We start from the raw sequence: 18,399 nt of genomic DNA, 5'->3' as shown, positions 1-18,399 counted from the left end.
GCCCCTGAGAAAAAGAAAGTTAGGCCTGCGATCAACAAAGCAGGACAAGGATGATAAGCAGTACCCAATCGCAACGTGACAACAGGTGTGTGGACAGCAACACGCAGCCAATCAACATGAGCCACGAAGACGCCAAGACCATAATAATGAAACGCTTTGCTTAATATCCTTACAAATGTCTGAGTATCATGTTTTGTAAACAAGTCTGAACACAAAAAAGCACCAAAAGAGTAAGAGAATAATACTACAGAGGAAAAAAAATCTTAATAACACTGATAATCAAGTTCCCAGTGCTGAACAGTATTTTCCACCATTCCTAATGACCTTTAAAATGATTATTAGTACACATTCCACATTCTACTGCAGTTACAGTAGAACTGAAGCCAGCCTTGCTGATAAAACCTGAGTTCTTTTCTTGGAGGTTTGCTTGGATGTACAGGACACAGTCCTCTTTTAACAGCATTCTGTGGTACACTCAGCCACGCTGCAGGAGCCCCTCTGCTCCAGGTATCTGGAAATGAAAAAACAGCAATGTGGTTCTGGAATTCCTTACTGTTTTGGTCCCAGCTTTTATCTCCATAGCAGCCTTGGTGGGGTTCTGCATAGCTGGAGGTTATTCATTTAACTGATGTTCCTTAGGAATTAATTTAATCTGTGAGGGTAAGATCCAGGCTGGAACTTTTCCTGTAACCTTGACAGCAAATGAACAAGACACTATACAGCCCTTCCCATCTGGGTGCCAGTTGAGATTTAAAGGAAAAGATTTTTATTAAAACTATTCCCAGGCTGCAATTAAACTGATCAGAGGGCTGGAGCACCTCCCCCGTGAAGACAGGCTAAAGAAGTTGTGGTTGTTCAGACTTGAGAAAAGGAGGCTCTGAGGTGACCTTATAGCAACCTCATAGTATCTGAAAGGGCCTACAGGAAAGCTTTCTCCATTGCAGTGAGAGGACAAAGGGAAATGGCTTCAAACTTGAAGAGGGGAGATTTAGGTTAGACATTAGGAAAAAACTCTTTAATTTGAGGGTAGTGAGACACTGGCACAGGTCACCCAAAGAAATTGTGGTTGCCACCTCCCTGGCAGTGCTCTAGGCCAGGCTGGATGGGGCCTTGAGCAGCCTGGTCTGGTGGGAGGTGTCCCTGCCCATGTCGGGGGCTGGAATTGGATGATCTTTAAGGTCCCTTCCAACCCAAACCATTCTATGATTCTATGATTCTATGATTCTATGATCTACCTGTACCTGTTGAGGGGTGGGGTTGGTACCAGTGAGCATGACATGTTTTTGTATCCCCAGTCCAAATTTGGTAACCTACCTGTCTCCATCCAAGAGTGGTCCTAGTGAGGACAAAGGTCCCACCTATAGGTAAATGTCTTCAGGCTTCAGGCTATTCCAAACCTACCCGACTACAGGTTTGAGGTTGTGGGGTTTTTTTGGTGTGTGTGTGGTTTTTTCGTGTTTTTTTTTGTCTTGTTTGTCCTGTTTTTCTTTCTGGCTTTTAATTTCATTGGAGCCTTTGGTATGAGCAGGACAGGGTACTACAGTGATTTCTTTTATTTTCTGCCCGGGTAAGGAACTCTTGTTCTTTCCATGTTCTAGATGTTGTATGGCACACTTCAAAAATGTATTTAGAATGAGCATAAATAGTTACCTGCTGATTATAAATCCACCAAGCTCCTTTTATTAATGCAGTTGATTCAGCCCCTTGGACACTCACTGAGGGTTGTAGAGTTTCTTCTTCAAGTACCTCTTGAAGTTTCTTGAGAAACTCTTAAGTTTCTCAACACATCTTGTTTTCCATTCATGTAGATATGTTTATGTGATGACATAGATCCATCATGAAGATCCATCTGTGAAAAGGGGTTAGATCAGAGGTTAGATCTTACAGATCTTCTCCTAGGTGGCTGGAGGGAAACACTACCTTAGGAAGATTGTGATACAGCTCATGGTCAAAGTGAACAGGCAGTAAATCTGCTGCATTCAAAGCATCACATCTTTTAGAATATTATCAGCATTTAAAATCTTTGATTCATAATGATGTGGTTTTTGCAGGGACCATGTTTGTGCAGTTCTGCTCCTTGAGGGACAGAACGCTGATGTTGGGTGACCAAGGACTAATCCTCTGCTCTATTTCCCCGCAGCCTCTGCTGCTGCCATCGCTGTGACAGCGATTATTCCCTGATGCTACAGGGTCTGGACGAATTGAGCAATAAGCCACAGGATGGCAGTATGGACCTAGATTTGGGCAAGGGCTCTGCCTTCTGTTCTTTATTCTCGTACAGGAGTCGTTCAAAGGAATTGGAGTAACCGGCGATGCCTAGTGCCAGATGCCAGAGCAGAAGTTTAAGCTCCTCTTATACCTTGAAAAGCCTTTTCTCTCTGTGGACCTCAACAGACAGGCTTTGGCCTGGAAGCTTTTGTCAATAGCTTGCTTCACTCGCCTAGCCCCAGGCTCTGCAGCATCCTACTCTGCCTAAGAATCCCCACGGTGTTTTTTTGGTCTTGGTTTGAGGTGTTTCTACAATAGCCTGGACCCAGCTGGAGCTTAGGAAAAGATTCAAAGATTCATGGTGACTCTTTTTTTTTTTTTTTTTTTTTTTTTTTTTTGTAAAGCAGAACATAGACAAATAATTCCCTTCAAGCAATCTTTTTATGTCTTGCTGGAAAGTAAGAAACCATCTACATGTTCCAAAAATATAGAATGTCCTGGCACTTTCTCTTTGTCACCTCAGCATGTAATCTTTAAAATAGTTGCAGGTTCCAGCAACACACTTGCTACCAGCTCGTTATTAAGATTCTGGAGTGTGAGCTGAGATGTTCCTCTGACCTCTGTTCTCATTCCTCCACTTCAATTTAATTTACTCTTATTGCCTTGCAAACTAATCATATTTATCAGATTTCTAGCCACTGTTTGGCAATTAACTCTATCTGGTTGATCGGCATAATCCCATTTAGCATCAACCTGAGGCCATGCAGCCCTACTTTCCCCCTGCCTGTTGGGTTAGTTCCACATTTTTTTCAATTAGCTTATCTTTCTGCCTGTGTGGAACAATAAGAGGTTAACATTGGGCCAAGACAGATAGTATTCCAAACAAATACTGGGAAATAATGATGCACATCAACACACAGCCACACCCCCACTTACTGCAGTGAAAATAGGGGCAGGTTGAAAATAGGGTGGTGCAGAGACTGACTCTGCAGTCACTTTGGTTAACTTACTCACAGTTGCTGCAGCTGACGTTCTTTCACAAGGTTTTTGTACTCATTTTCAACCATCCTCACTATGATGGTTGTATGCCCAATTATCCCATACATTTCAAAAATCCATTTGCTGACGTTTTTAATCTAAAATTTTACAGTGCATGGCCAATTTCTTTAATTTGAGGTATCCTTTGTGGGGCCATACTCCCACACCTCTAAGTGCTTGCTAGTCTTCCTTGCACAACACTGTTTTAATTTTTCCAGTAGACCCACAGTGCTTTCAGTTTTCCTCCAATTTTGTAGTACCCTGGCTAAGGGCATCCCCTTCCCTGTGCCAGGTATGTTCCCCATGTCTGTATGCCAAACTCGTGTGCCTTATGCTAATAAGTCCATGCAGACCACTTCTAGAGTACTTCTGGGATTGGACTTGGACCCCTTTGGATCCAAACTAGCATGCCCTTCCATGGTGGGACTCTGAAGTGGGACTTGTACTCAGATCCAGAATACCTAGGACATCCTTCCCAGATGGGGCTGAAAACCACTGGGATTCAGAACATCTATATTTTAGTAGCAGAATTTAATCATATACCAAGACTTAGAATTTGTAGCAGAATATAGCACTCACCAGTCAGCATCTCCCATCTCCAAAGTTCCCAGGTGAGCTATCACGAGTCCAGATCCTATTACTGGTTTTGCAGAAGTTTTTCTAGTAAATGGTGTGTCTCAATAAAGTGGAAATACTGGTATTCCTTTGTAAAGGCCACAGCTGAAAAGCAACATGTACATTACAGATGATTTAAAGGATGCTGAACAAACTGTCTAAACCTGGGTCTGGGAAACGGCTTCAGGAAGTGCATAACCTGAAGTACTATAGCAGTCCAGAAGAAATCATCTGGAGGCAATTAACAGTCATCTGTCTTGAACTGGGGAGACATTTAAAAATTGCAACCGGGAAACAGTAAGAAAAGCGTTTATTTTTTCTGCTGTATATTACTACTTTCTACAGTACACATCTCCTTTTCAGTCAGCAAACCATGAGGGTTTTAATGCGCAAAAAAAAAAAAAAGCCTTGTTAGATAAGAAAAAACGTTTGGCTTGGTGTTCATGTGTCTCTTTCACTGGTTAATGAGCAAAAGCAACAGCCATGCTTTTCTCTTTTTTATGAGTGTGAAACTACTTAAGTTTTTTCAACAAATATCAATAATTAAAAAAACCCAAACCAATTTAGAATGCTTAACAGACTGAAACAGCCTTACCCTTTGCTTTGGGTTATCAGATAGATACTGAATGGCACGTAGTGTTCTTTTCTTGCAGCCTTTTTTAGAAGTTAAGCTAACACCATAAAAATACTGAAGGATTTGCTAATGAGATTTTCTAGGCTGGTGTTTGCTAATGACCAAATAACAGAGGCAGCAATCTCCCACCTCTACATGACATCCTTAATTTTATTTGAACAAGGTTGTCCTTAGCCTAGAGCAGACAAGTGCAGCACTGAAAGTTTCTTACAAGATTGCCCTAACCACCAAGTGGATCAGGTGTGGCAGAGCTAATCACCATATTTTACCATGGAATCCACTGAGTATTTTACAGAAAACACCTAATTTTATAATTCTACTGTACCTGCAACCACAATAGAGATCATGCAGTGAATGAAGTTACATACATTTGTGACAGGATTGGGGTTTAGCTATTGCTTTTTTCAGCAGGCAGATTTATTCATCTTTGAGACACTTAAAACTTATTTTTAGCTGAAGATATTGTACAGATTTAAATCCCCTATATTTTCAAGCTTTGTGAATAAAATGACATAATTCACTGCTGTCTCTGCTGTAAAACTACTTGTATGGTTGTATGAAAATAATGAATTCTGCTTAGTACTCTAATGTTGTACCTGACTCTTTGGTAAAATCTGTTCAATGTGGACTCACGTTCTCCTGCTTGGTTGTAGTTCAACATCTGCTAAAATATCTATGGGAAGCTGCACAGTTAAAATATTAGAAAATCTGATCTTTGAAGCAACAGCAATTATCAGTAAGTTGCAGTATCCTGCATAGTTTAGAGTGTTCAAGACAAAACCTTTTTTTCCATTAACCAGGAGGAGCTGCTCTATCTCAGCTGCTGAAAAAAGAGATCTGACAATCCTGGTTTCATAGAGAGAGGTGAAGGTTCAGGCTAGGGCTTAAGGTTAGGATGTAATTTGCATGGTAAGTGTTTAGATTTAGGGTTATGACTGGGTTTTGGGGTATAAGGTCAGATTAAGCCTTAGGGTTTATGTTTTGGATTTAGAAAGTAAGGGTTATGTTTAAGGTTAGTTTAAAGGTATAGAGTTAAAATACATGGCTATGTTTAGGAGTTGAGGGATAGGTTTTATGGTTTAGGTTAGGGCTATAGTTTTAATTTAGGGTTACGTCTGGGGTTTAGGGTTATGGTGAAAGTTCAGGTATGGATTTACAGCAAGGATTATCTTTGGAGTTCTGCTAATGTTTAGGGCCAGGGTTGCGTGTCTCCTTTTGTCTTCCTTTTATTCTACAAATATAAAGGAAAAGCAATAATCTGAAAAGTGATTCTGAGCAATTTCTTGAAGCATTTTGAAGGTGAATATGAAAAGACTGGCAGGGCATATGATTGTAAAACATAACTGTGTATATTCATAAATTCCTTTGTGGTACTGCTTTGTGCCATGCCAACCAGCAGACTTTACAATAATTCCTGGGACCAGGCTTTTGGTCAGATATTGAAGATAACTCAGCTGCCTCATAAGAATTTGAAAGCAGCCACTTTAGCACAGCTGAAAATGGATTCAAATATTGGGAAGCCAAGCACATTCACTTTAGGCATCACATTTACCTTCTGAGTGATCTAGAAAAAAAGGAAATTGATAATCTTAAAGCAAAATAGGTCTTGTGTTGACTACTTCAGGTACTCTTTCAGGATATAATGGTGTTGGAGGCTGAGTTAGGGCTAATGAGATCCTACTTTGTTATCACAGCATCACATCTGTGCATTGTCTCAGTGTATGAGACCTCTTCATGCCTTTGTGCCAGGGCAGGTGGGCAAAGACTGTGGCTCTGAAGAGCTGTGGGTCTGAAAAACTGGGCTTGATGAGGATGCACACAAACTGTGCCATAGAGGAAGAACTCATCAAGATAACCATGTCCAAGTGACTTCCTTGAACAATTATTTTAATATATATACATATTGTATATCTAAACGTGTGTGTATATACATGTACCTCTACACAGTTTTATTTTAGTTTAGGTCAAAACCATAAAAGTCAAACAGAATAAGCATAGGGAGGCAATAAAAGTCCTTATGACATTATTTTGTTGAGGTTAGAAGTACCATAGCCTCAAGTGGAAACTGGGCAATTTCATACAAAGTGAAAACTATTAAGAGAGTAGCTGAATATATGCAAATGATTCCTCATTTGGGAAAGGAGCAATTTCAATCAGAGCCACAGAGCATAAGTGGAAGAAGTATTATATATGCCCATACTTCTACACTTCCTTAAGCACCATTAAGTGGTTAATCTTGGACTGATCCAAAGTGGCCACTTTCATCTTCTTAGATACAAAACCAGCTAGATTAATGTCCAGTAAAAAATAAATTTTTTATACAATTCAGTAACAGCAACTAATTACTGGGGGTTTATTTTTCATCAGAAAACATCGCTTCAGGGAAAAAAAAAGTATTCCATGAAAAGAATTAATCTTAACAAGTGTGTTAATGAATCTCTGACTGTAAATGAGCAGATGATTAAATACTCAGATGTGAATCTACAATTCAATAACTTAATGAAGAAGTAAGAGTGTAAAAGATGAATACACTTTAATTTCTGTAGAATGTTGATCCTAGAAAGCTCTGTGTATCAAAGCCTACTTCTCCCTAAAAATATAGTATCACAATAAGGCTGGGGCTAGTGAATATTATAATAGAGAGCAGAAAAGAAAGAAATGAAGAAAAAAAAAATTGTGTCCTTCCATTTCTTGCATTACACTGTAGAGTACAGGAAATGCAGAAAATGTATCCGTGTAACATTTTTGTTGCTGATCTCAGCCAGGTACCTAATGGGTAGAAAATTAAGTCTCACCAGGTAGTGAGCTACTTTTTATACCTTTTGATGTAGATACTAGGCAGAATTTCTTTACTGAGAGAGTGGTTAGGTGATGGAAAAAACTTGCCCAGGAGGTGGTAGAGTCACCATCACTGGAAGTATTTAAAAATGAGTAGATAAGGCACTTCAGGACATGCTCTACTGTGCATGGTGATACAGATATTGACAAATATATATTATTCACTTTTCTGGGGGGGAGGGAGGCATTGATAGTTGGATAATGTGATCGTAGAGGTCTTTTCCAACCACTGACAATCATGAGATTCTGTGATACACCAGTTCCCAGAATATACTCTTTGTTCTGCATCCATCAGCATGTCTTTGTCTTGCCAACTGCTTCCTATCAATGAGTTTTCCACTGACTTTATCAAGGAAGTCTCAGGTTACCAGATGTCCTCCTTTATAATTTTGTTTACCATCATCACTGTATGGTGCCTCCATCAAGGTTGTAAGGAGTGGTAAAGCAGCATGGGAAACAGGAAAATAAATTTTTTTCAGTGTTGTTTCACCCACACTATATAACATGAAACATTTGGGTTTTAGGGACATTGCAGCCAGATTACCTTTGTCACTAGACAAAGAGCTCTATACTGGTTTCTAGATTCTTTTTCAGATGTGGTCCAGATTTCTAGCATGCATAGAACCCTTGAAATGAGTAGAATTGTACCAGCAGTAGACAAAAAAACTGCTGTTGATACAAACAACCAGAAGAGTTCAATTTAACTTCATAGGAATTCCTGTTCTTTGAAGACTGAGCCTGAAGGAGACAGAACTTTATGCAAGAGGTAAATGGGCATTTGGAAAATATTACTGAGCTTCCAACACAGTGGTGTAGAGCTTTTAAGAGCTTGATTACTATGAAGCCAACAGAAGCCTTTAAAGCACGGCTGAATTAAGACTTCAGTTGTCAAGAATGAGTTTGCTGATTTCCTGGTTTTCACCATTGGGAAGGCACACTGGTAAGAATAATTTTTGTGTGTTGTTTGAGTGTATTTCTCAGTGTATGAAAATTCTTGTGAGGATGGGAATAAGCCAAAAATCCTTCATATGCAACTCTTACATGATATGTGTTCCCATCCACCACCATTTGTTACTGCAAGACCACACTGACACTCATTGGGTCACATAGCTAGAGCCTGATTTACTCTGCCTGAGAGTATGAAGTCTGTCCTTCAGACACTGTTCAACACTTGCTCTCTTTTGTTCTTTGTGTTACAGTCCTAATATTCCATCATGCAAATAAGACACTACTCTGTTTACCACTGTTCTCAGCCCCCTTTAATTGTACAATTTCATAAAATATTAATTAGCACTACTTGGAGTCACATAATGTGTAAAAGGATTTTTTCACATCTCTGCATTTAGTAAGGTTATAACTTAATTTACTCATCATTAACACTCTAATAGGTCACTATGTGAACTGTCATAATTTTATTTTATTGCACTCACTGAACATGAATCTGCAAATACTAAAATTCAGTAACAGTGGAGAAAAACCAACTGCAAGAAGTCATTAATGAACAGAAGGATGATGAAATGAGTTAAAATACTCCAAGTTTCCAGCTCAGACTTCTAAAGTCACTTACAATTAGCTCAGCAAGTGGCCTTTGAGAAGCTGCAGAACCACAACACTTTGGGAAAAAGTATTATTGTTTAAATGGTTTGAATAAAAATCCCAAACCAAGAGAAGCCTCTAAGGCTTTCTTCTGTCTCTGAGACCATAACCACAGAGAGGCACTGTGATGAGAAATATCACATGCTCTGTACCCAGGCTGTGTGACACCAACAGTGCTGATAAAGCATCAACTTTCATATCATGGAATCAGCTGCTTGAGATTGCAAAGCTGGTGCAGGGTCTCCCTCCATTGCTCCTATAGACACCTGGGTCCAGTTCTGCACTCACAGGAGACTTCTGCAGTGTTGTCACCCTTGGTACTGTTAGCAAACCTTCTCTAGCTTCCCTAATTATCTGTAATGAGGGAAGCCTGAAGGGCCAAACTGCTTCCATCTGGTCTTGAATGATCTACAGTGTTGCGTCAGATCTGAATTTCACCAGCTGACAAATACTCCCATGACAGAGAAAGGTGTTTCTCCTGCTGCTTTCAGACCCTTACAGCAGCAGCTCTAGGGAAGGGTCATGATCAGGACTTGACAGAGCCAGCCCTTGATTTTATTCCTGTGTGGCACAAAGCTGACCCCAACTCCAGGCACAGGGGGAGGGATTCCTGTTATTCCCATGAGGGACTGAGCAGCAGTGCCCAGGTGCTGACACAACTCCAGGAGGTTTGCTGTGAAAGAGAACTCACTTCATGCTTGGCTGTAGTGCAAGTCCAGCTGCCTGGATGCAGAGGAACACTTCTACCAGAGGGATCCACTCATTTTTAGACATTTCTGAGTTGTCAGAAATATTCAGAATCTCTACAAGTACAAAATAAATATTCTGGAATATAAAATAAGAAGGCCTGTTCTGTCTGATACAAACTAATTTGAACTAAGATGGTGTCACATTCCAAAGGCTGGATAGGTGGAGATTCTTGGATTCCACAAGGCCAAAGTAAAGATAACACAGTACCTGGTGCAAATACCCAATTTTATTGAACACAGACAGAACTGATAGGAACCAAAACTATAGTTGATAGCATAATCTTAAAAAGTGAGAGATAGAAAAGAGAGAGAACGAGAGACAAAGAGAGAAGGAGAGAAGGGAAGAAAGAAAAAGAGAAAGAAAGAGAGTAAGAAAGAGAAAGAAAGAAAGAAAGAAAGAAAGAAAGAAGGAAAGAAAGAAAGAAGGAAAGAAAGAAAGAAAGAAAGAAAGAAAGAAAGAAAGAAAGAAAGAAAGAAAGAAAGAAAGAAAGAAAGAAAGAAAGAAAGAAAGAAAGAAAGAAAGAAAGAAAGAAAGAAAGAAAGAAAGAAAGAAAGAAAGAAAGAAAGAAAGAAAGAAAGAAAGAAAGAAAGAAAGAAAGAAAGAAAGAAAGAAAGAAAGAAAGAAAGAAAGAAAGAAAGAAAGAAAGAAAGAAAGAAAGAAAGAAAGAAAGAAAGAAAGAAAGAAAGAAAGAAAGAAAGAAAGAAAGAAAGAAAGAAAGAAAGAAAGAAAGAAAGAAAGAAAGAAAGAAAGAAAGAAAGAAAGAAAGAAAGAAAGAAAGAAAGAAAGAAAGAAAGAAAGAAAGAAAGAAAGAAAGAAAGAAAGAAAGAAGAAAGAAAGAAAGAAAGAAAGAAAGAGAGAAAGAAAGAAAGAAAGAAAGAAAGAAAGAAAGAAAGAAAGAAAGAAAGAAAGAAAGAAAGAAAGAAAGAAAGAAAGAAAGAAAGAAAGAAAGAAAGAAAGAAAGAAAGAAAGAAAGAAAGAAAGAAAGAAAGAAAGAAAGAAAGAAAGAAAGAAAGAAAGAAAGAAAGAAAGAAAGAAAGAAAGAAAGAAAGAAAGAAAGAAAGAAAGAAAGAAAGAAAGAAGAAAGAAAGAAAGAAAGAAAGAAAGAAAGAAAGAAAGAAAGAAAGAAAGAAAGAAAGAAAGAAAGAAAGAAAGAAAGAAAGAAAGAAAGAAAGAAAGAAAGAAAGAAAGAAAGAAAGAAAGAAAGAAAGAAAGAAAGAAAGAAAGAAAGAAAGAAAGAAAGAGAGAGAAAGAGAGAGAGAAAGAGAGAGAGAAAGAGAGAAAGAAAGAGAGAAAGAAAGAAAGAAAGAAAGAGAGAGAGAGAGAGAGAAAAGGCAGGCAGGCAGGCAGGCAGGAAGGACGGGAGGAAGGAAGGAAGGGAGGCAAGCCTCTGTCACACCCCACAGGGTGAGTGTGGCACTGTCACATCTCACAGAGTGAGCACAGCTCCCCAGATGTGGGGGCCAAACAAAATATCACGTCCCATGGAGTGGGCACGTCTCTACATCCCACAGAGTGGACATGTGTAGGGCTCCCAAGAGTGGGGGTCGACCCAGGGAGATTCAGACTGGAGCCCCTTGCTTTCTAAACTCCCTCAGAGAGGAGCCTGGGTGCAGCTGGGCCCAATCCTTCTGCTCCAATTCATCTCTTTTAACAACGCCTTCCACAAGATTGAGCTCGGGAATCCTCTCTGTGGGAAGAAAGGTTATTACCAGGAGGTTTGTATAAAAACACTACTTAAAAGTGAGTAAGATTATAAAGCATGTGAGATTACAACTAGCAGAATTATAGAGGATGGTAATTTCAAACCAATGGATTACAGTTTACCGAAATTTAAGGAAGTGGTCAAAAGATCAGGTTACAACTAACAAAACTTAACAAAGCAATGGGTAGTAAAACTTAACAAAATTAGAGAGAGGGAGAGAGACATAAAGAGATAGAGAAGATATCACCACCCTTAGATCCAGTGATGATCTTGGTAGGAGGTTGTGGTCCTTGGATGGTGGGCACACATACAGCATTTCGGGTGTGCCTCTTTTATGCTGCCTGACCCCGCCATTTCAGGGGGGGCTTTGGCATATCTTTTGAAGCCAGGTGTTCACTTGGACCCCTCCAGATAGGATGACATGGCAATAACCCTTATTCCTGTGCATGCACCCTCTCCAGTGGCTTTACCTGGGGCACACACAAGATGTCACTCTGCCTCCAGAGGGTGCAGCTTGCCTGCCCCTGTCCCTTATCAAACAAGGACAGTGTCCTGCCTGTCAGGGTGGCCACCAAAAGGAGGCTCCTCTTGCAAGGACAGTGTTCAGCTTGTCAGGGTGGCCACTAAGGGAGGGGCTGCTCTTGTGAGAACAGGGCCCTATTTATCAGGGTGGTTACCCAAATGAGGGTCTCTCCTTGAGAGAACAGAGTCCAGATGGGTATCGAATGAGGCCTCCACCCAAGCACAATGTCCACTTTGCCAGGGCAGCTGTTTTGAGACAAATATTCTTTTCGGGATCCTACAGCCTCACACATAGAGGGAGAGACTGAGAGAGAGAATGAGAAAGAAAGGAGAGGGAAGTCACCACCCAAGGACCCAGCAGTGTCCTGTTGGTCTCATGGCAGAGAATAAGGGTGGGAGAGGTGGTCCCATCCTAGGAGAAGGGCCAGGGGTTAGAGTCTGGGTTAGGATCTCTCTTCCTTTTGTGCTATCCATTTCTTGCTGTGCCACAGCTGTGAGCCAACCACTGCTCATCCTGACCTGGCCTGGAAAGTACTGTTGAGCTGTCACCTCCCTTGTAGTTTGCTGCCTGCTGCTGCATCAGCTGAATTACTGGGTTTTGGCTTGGTGTTTTCCCCTAATTGTCTCTCCTGATAACAGTATCTAACCTGGGCTTGCCAAGGAGCTGTTTTTTCTCAAACTTTATGACTTTCCTCTTATCTCTTCTCAAGCTGCCTCTTTCTTAAGGCCTTCAGACTGCTCTGAGACAAACACACACTTCATCCCTCTTACTACAGAGTGAGGGAAAAAGATACGAGTATCTCTACCTGCAGTATTCTGTGGCCTGGGGTGGTAGGTTAGTCCTATACTCAGCTCCAGGCAACATTTCATTCCCCTTTTCCCTCTCCTCGCCTATGGCTGGGAGAGTTAGTCCTTTCAGTTGCCAATTGTCCTTTGAGGCAGAGCCTGAGTGGAAGCTTGCAGGTGGATTACTGCAATAGCACAGCAGAGATCTCCATTCAGAGACAAGTGAGCCTGAAACAAACTTTTCCACTGATTTCTGGGGCTCTGACCATTTGCTGCACTTAGGTCTATGTAATATTCAGTGACAATAAGGTCACTGAAACAGGCAAGGAGTTTATCTTCTGGTGTGAAATAAACAGCAAACTTTTTTTAGGAGAATACTGCAGACATATTTTTTTTTTCTGTCTTCCCAGACTGAGATCTGACCAGGGAGTGAAAATTCTTCTCAGGTAATTATGCATAGAGGGGAAAAATATCTCTGAGAGCACAAATAGAAAACAGAATAAATCAACCAATCAATCAATCAATCAATCAATCTCCCTCCACAGGCTTAATACAAGGAACTATGATATGATTGACACAAGCAGGCTAAACCAAATGTCTGAATATTAATGGAGGATTTCACCTACCTGACAGTATTGTCTCTGGTGTAAAGATCTTCCATCTGTATTGGAGAATTAATACCAAAACTAAACAGCAATTTGCAAGACTTCATAGAAGCTGAAAAAAACTGGGGGAAAGAGCAGAGAAACTTAACTGCTGAATGATCCATGACATCCCAAATTTTACCACAGCCTAAGTGCTATTTTAACTCTTCATGGAAGACCGTCAGTGACTTCTGGATGACAATGTAATGTAATGTCCAAGCTACACCCATTATCATCTGATTTATTCTATGCTGAATGATTCCCCTATTTTCACCATTTATCCCCAGCTGTTCTCTCTGTTACACAATGATTTCATAAAAAATGAAATGTTGTCTATGCCAATATGGTAGCCATTTCTGGAAACCTGTATTATTTAACCAGTAGTTTCTCATCAGCTTCTCCTGATTTAAGATGTAACTTTACCCAAGCCCTTGCACTAGCAGTAGCTACGGATGTGCATCCAAACCATCTCCACACCTCCTGTGTGTATGCTGGCCTTATTCACTACCAAAGCAGCAAGTAGGTCTGTGGCACTTTATGAATCCAGCAACAATCTTTCTCAGAGTTTGCAACAAGAAAGTAGACCCTTGCTCCTGACCTGATGTCTGTTCCAGGGACTCAAAAAATTTTGGAGGTAAGTCAGTTGTCAAAAAGATGACCAATTAGTTGAGCACCCCTTTCTACAGCTCCACAGTATTGCAGCTGACAAGTTTTATTAAATTAATGATTTTAACCACACCTGTGGAACTACTCTTTATCTTCAGATTTCAGAACTAGATGTTTCTGTCAAATGCACTAACCTGGGTCATGATGTTGGCTTTATTCCTCCTTTCTGGTCTGTTTGTCTGAATCCTCACCTTCAACTTCACCTCTATGGGTCCCTCTAGAAATAAAGAATTAGCTACTGAATTAGCCTAAACACAAGCATTATTCACTCACCCCTATGAGCCAAGGAGCAGTAAGAAGCTTCCAGTAAGAGCTACCACCAAAAGTCTGAGATTCCTTTCAGAAATGTCACTTGGTTTTCATCTTCCAGACCAACACCTGACTTCAGTTCTATCCTTATGACCTGATCAGGAATGCAGAACCCCAAGTCTAACAAGACCAGAAAGATCTCCTGGTAATTATTTCTTCAACTTGCACTTCTCCGCTTTAGTCTCACCCAGCCTCAGGTCTGAAACACCTCAACCTAGCAATTTTCCACAGACTTAGCAATCCAAGATCTGAATAAATGTGTTGTTCCAAAGAGCACCTGTCTCTTGTCCCTTCCTTGACCTTCTTATTTCAGATGATTGAAGAATCACTCCATATCCCTTGTTAAACCTGATATGAGGCCAGGGAATGAACAGATTAGTAACCACACAATCAGTGCCATTCATACAACAGCATGCTCAGTCTCAATGATACAACCAATCCTTCTGCTGCCAAAATAAAATGCATATAAAAAATGCAAAACAAAATCCTTCATGATCCTGCCTTTGACCATTTCTTGGCAACACAAGTGATGCAATAAAAGTAGAAACCTTTAATCTCATTTAACAATAGCCTTAACATGTAAGTAAGTGAAAGGTATAGTTTTGCTAGGGATCTACATTAGAAACCTGATACCAGCCTCTCTCACAAGCCCTGCTCTGTGTCTCACTTGAGCTGTGAACATCACGTTCTGACATGTGGTGACATTCCTCCTTTAACACTTTTCAAAGTACTTTCTTAAAAGCAAAGCAAACCAAAAGAAACCAATTCTCCCACTGCTGACCCCTGAGCTCTGACCTGGTAAGTTCCTCCCATCCTACATATGGCCCACAGGAGCCACGGCACTGCAGCTGATGGCTGGGACGCTGCAGGGTGATGGGGATTTTGGGCAGCTGGGTGTCCTGGTGTCGTCCTTCTGCCAGGTGGAAGATGACTGATGAGGCTGCAAGTGGTGGGATGCGAGGGTCCTGAAATTCCTTGTTCCCCTGCAACCCCGGGGCGATGCAGAGACTGCACCAAGCTGTGACTCCACACAGGAGAAGTGGTTTGGGTGCTGCCACAGGGAGTCTGTACCATGCAGCACAGATGAGCACAGCTCTGGGGATGTGGGTGCAGAGGATGTGGTGGGGAGGAGGCCAGGCCTGAGGTGATGGATGTTGGGGTAGAGGCTGACCTTGGGGAACCCCTGTCTGGGCCTTTCTGATGGATTTGTGGGCTGGTATGTTCCCCAGCTGCTGGCTTGTCCCTGGTTTTGGCATCTCCTGGGACCTAGATCTAGTGGGGATGGTGGGGTGGCCTCTTGAGGGTCTGGGAAGAGTCCAGAGAGCTGCTTGCCTTCCACTTCGTGGCTCACCATGCTCCCCCAGGGGAGCAGTCCTTGCCCTGGCTGGGAGTGGAGGGACCTGCCACGGCTTTCCCTGGATCCTTGCGCTCCTCATGGATGGGAATGGGGCCATCAGGGGGGCTGCTGGGACCTCCACCAAGAGAAGCAGTTGAGGTGTTGGGATGCTTTGCTTCATGGGTGTCTCCAGCAGGGACATTGGAAGGGGCTTGTGTGGGCTCTGTGGGGGGCAGGAGCTCCTCAGGAGGCAGCAGTGCCAGGGACAGCTGCTGGGCTGCCCTCCTAGCCCCTGGCAGCAGGAGCATGCCCATCCACTGTTGGGCCTCCCTGCTGCACGGCTCCATGATAGCGTTGATCAGGCAGTGCACAAAGGTCCCCGGGTGCCTGCCCAGGGTGTCTTGCAGCATCAGGATTATCTCATCCAGTCCAAAGAAGAGCCTGCTGGACAGGACTTGCTGCTGTGTTGCTACTGCTTCCTGGTCACCCTCTAAGATCAGCCCCAGCTCCTCTTGTAGCCAGGGCAGAATGGGCTGAAACAGAGCTGTGTTCTCTCTGAAGAGGAAGGCCCAGAGGTGGGGATGGATTCTGCCTGGGCAGTGGCACTGCAGCTGATGGCTGGGATGCTGCTGGGTGATGGAAATCCCGGGCAGACAGATGTCCTTCTGCCAGCTGGACAACAACTGAAAGGTCTGGAGGTGCTGGGGTTATGCTCTTCTCAAAGTTGTTGTCTGCTTGCACCAAGTACAAGATAGAGCTCAACCTTCTCCTACAGAGGGGACACTCAGGCTTGCTTTTAGTCCACAGAATGTACATGTAGCAGAACTGTTGCAGACATGGCATCACATAGCTGGCCTGCCCAGGGTGGACGAACCCCCAACACAACAAGGTCATGGAGCTGTTCGAGGGAGGCTAGAGGAGGGCCACAAAGATGATTAGAGTGCTGAAGCACCTCCTATGAGCCAGGTGGAAGGAACAAGGAGAAGAGCTCCCACCAGGACCCTTGCCTGCACTCCAGATGTCTGGCAGGGATGAGAGGGCAGGGATGAAGCACCTGGTGGGACCAAGCTGATCGTCTCCATTCTCCTCACAGAAGGTGTGCTCCTCCCACTGTGTCAGCTCCATGCTGAAGGAAGTTTGGCAGAGCAGTGCCAGGAAAAGCTGGGGAAAAATTTCCTCCAGCTTCTGCAGGCACAGGCCCTGCAGAAGGATCTCCCTCATGATCCTGGTTGTCTGCAGAAGACATCCAGGCAGGGAGATGTCCCTGTGCCCCTGTAAAAAAAGGCTTGGGATGGGACAGGAAGGGGAGTGGGAGGCTGGAACAGCTGAGAGCAGCCCCAGAGGTCAGCAAGGCCTCCTCAAGTAACTCACAGCCACAGACCAGGCAGAGAGAGGATGCATGGGTCCTCCTTGCTTGAGCTCTTGCAGAGGGACCCTTCTTCATGCTGCTGAGAGCCTCCTGTAGAACCCTCTCTGCTGCCTGGGTGTTGGAGAGCATCACCCTCCAGAGGATCATGGTGTCACTGTGGGGACCCAGGGCTCTTGTCAGCAGGGACAAACTAGAGGATGGCCAGGCTGAAGTCCCTCAGGAGGGTCTTTCCATGGGAGAGGAGCTCCAAAAACTGGTGGGCTGCCCACCTGGTGCACATCCGGGAGCGCTGGAGTCCGGGAGCGCTGGAGCACTCTGGCCACCATTTTGCTGAGGTATTTCTGTGCCAGTTGGAGGAGGGCCATCTCCAGGCTCTCCAGGGCCACCACAGCCATGATGAAGTGCCAGATTCTGTACATGGTCCACACGGTTTGCAGCAGCTGGAGAGGGTCACAGGTGTCTGACAGCAGAGCTGCAAGGCACAGAGGAGGGTGAGGAGAGGAGCCCCAGTGAGATGGAACATTAGCTCTGTCACCCATGGACTACTCAGATTCTGCAACTTGAAGGCAGAGACTCACCAGGGTGTCTAACATGTAAGTAGACACCCTGGTGCTGTACTGCCCTGGCTGGCTTATATTCCTGATGGCCATGATGATCACATCTACCTTATGGCAGGGCTGCAGGTATCTCACAAACATCTGTGGGATGAAGGAGAGGAGAGCTTTGTCACCAAGAGCTTTGTCACCTTGCTCGTCTTGGCTGTGCAATGAGTGAACGCAGAGTCAGGATCTGCTGAGGGGGAGAGTGACAGTGGGGATCAGGGTCCCATGGGGGACCTGGCCAGGAGCCTTTGCTGTGGAGCAGCATCAGTCCCTGTCACCCCCGGGCATCAGCTGTCCCCTCAATGACACTGTCGCCCCTGGCCAGGAGCCACAGGCATTTCTTACCAAGAACATTTCTCAGGCCTGCTCGACCTGCCGGGCCTGCCAGGCCTGCGAGCTTTCCCAGCAAGGCCGAAGCTGCAGCACTGCTGCGTCACTAAGCCAGAAGCACCTCCCTGGGGAGGAGGGAAAAGAGGAGCGGCAGCCTGAAAGAAAGAAAGAAAGAAAGGGGGCAGCCTGACAGGAGAAGGGAGCAGATCCCCGAGGAGGGTCTGGTGAGCAGGGGTAGGAGGACACGGTCTTCAGACTGCAGCAGGCAGCTGGGATCGGGTTTTCCCTCACCAAGGACAGTGGTCCCTGAGGGGACCAAGCCCTACACAGCTTCTCTTCCTTCTCTGCTGCAGGACGAAGCTGTTCAGGCTGTGGAGAGCCTCTGCTGCATGGCAGCTGATGGTGGTGTTCTGGCTTGTGCAGCAGAAAATGCAGTGCCCCACCAGAGTGCCCA

General features: G+C 43.5%; 1 long non-coding RNA gene across 1 annotated transcript; it reads right to left on the bottom strand.

Moving 5' to 3' along the window:
- Positions 1 to 12,765: 12,765 nt before the first annotated feature.
- On the bottom strand, positions 12,766 to 18,057 carry LOC139789867 (uncharacterized). Its single transcript, XR_011723272.1, has 3 exons — positions 17,961 to 18,057; positions 13,316 to 13,406; positions 12,766 to 12,874 (listed from the first exon to the last, which is right to left on the bottom strand). It is a non-coding gene; the product is annotated as an uncharacterized lncRNA (long non-coding RNA).
- Positions 18,058 to 18,399: the final 342 nt, after the last annotated feature.

Source organism: Heliangelus exortis, chromosome Z (assembly GCF_036169615.1).
Source record: "Heliangelus exortis chromosome Z, bHelExo1.hap1, whole genome shotgun sequence".
Lineage (NCBI taxonomy): Eukaryota > Metazoa > Chordata > Aves > Apodiformes > Trochilidae > Heliangelus > Heliangelus exortis.
Note: the sequence above shows the minus strand (reverse complement) of the source record. Positions and strands in the feature narration are given on the sequence as shown.